This window comes from Adiantum capillus-veneris, chromosome 4 (genome assembly GCF_014529385.1).
Source record: "Adiantum capillus-veneris isolate H3 chromosome 4, ASM1452938v2, whole genome shotgun sequence".
Lineage (NCBI taxonomy): Eukaryota > Viridiplantae > Streptophyta > Polypodiopsida > Polypodiales > Pteridaceae > Adiantum > Adiantum capillus-veneris.
In genome coordinates, this window is record NC_140934.1 from 7,744,581 (window position 1) to 7,745,885 (window position 1,305).

General features: G+C 48.3%; 1 pseudogene; it reads right to left on the reverse strand.

Moving 5' to 3' along the window:
* Positions 1–461: 461 nt before the first annotated feature.
* On the reverse strand, positions 462–867 carry LOC147458662 (uncharacterized; annotated as a pseudogene).
* Positions 868–1,305: the final 438 nt, after the last annotated feature.

Genomic DNA, 1,305 nt, shown 5'->3' on the forward strand with positions numbered 1-1,305 from the left:
GCTTGCCAGCCCACTTTGGCCAGTATGCGGGCAGAAGTCGATGAGAGAGAGAGAGAGAGAGAGAGAGAGAGAGAGAGAGAGAGAGAGAGAGAGAGAGAGAGAGAGAGAGAGAGAGAGAGAGAGAGAGAGAGAGAGAGAGAGAGAGAGAGAGAGAGAGATAGATTTTATTATCGTCCTCGGAGGTCAAATATGACCTATGGGACCAAAGTTACATGTGATGTAGTATGTGTATGGCTGATGAGTGACTCTCGATGCTCCAAAATTGTAGTGATGAGAGTCGCAATGGAGAGCCCACACTTTGGCTGGGAGAGGAAAGTGTGTAGGTCTAAGTTATGGCTGAAAATGTGTGTGTGTGTGTGTGTGTGTGTGTGTGAGAGAGAGAGAGAGAGAGAGAGAGAGAGAGAGAGAGAGAGAGAGAGAGAGAGATGCCTCCTTGAAGGAGGAGAGAAGGTAGACAAGGCTTACCTCCCTGCGCTTCTAGGTATCCATCTTCCTGAAGCACTCTGTGTTATTAACCTCACCTGAAGCTTTCCATTCTCGACCCACCACACGTACCTACTATCAATTCAAGCTTCCCTTGTGTTGCAGTACGTCATCCTTTGCACCCACACAATGAGCTCCAGGCAAAGTGCCCAAGACTTCTGCCCTTCCTCTCCTCCTGATAGCCAAATATTGAGCCCAAGCTTCCATGGCGGCCTCGACCACAACCACAACCACAACGTATATTTTGATTTCAATCGAAGTAACACGAGTACTACTGGAGACTCCCATAACATAACCTCTCATGAAGACTTTAGCCTTAGGGAATACAGCACAGACTCTTGTGGAGGCCCACCTGGCATGAACAAGAGCATTATATGTTCCCATGAAGAGCTCACAGGTTTTCAAAGGTTCTGGAACCGTAAGTGGGAGGTTATGTGGAAAGAGGTGAAGCTTCAAGGTTGCTAGCAGGCCCAATGATTGCTGTCAACTTTTCGCAGATGGCGTTCCAATTTATTGCCGTCGCATTTGTCGGCCACTCGGGTGAGATTGCCCTGTCTAGCAACTCCATAGCCAATGTAACAGGCGTATGCATGATCTCTCTCTCTCTCTCTCTCTCCTCCTTTGACATATGCATGATACGAGGGCAGTGAACTCTCTCTCTCTCTCTCTCTCTCTCTCTCTCTCTCTCTCTCTCTCTCTCTCTCTCTCTCTCTCTCTCTCTCTCTCTCTCTCTATGCGTCTCATAAGCAATCTCGGAGTGAATTCTCTACTGTTAGGCAAGGATTGTGGTGCCAGGAAGGGGGATCTTGATCTCTCGTAGTG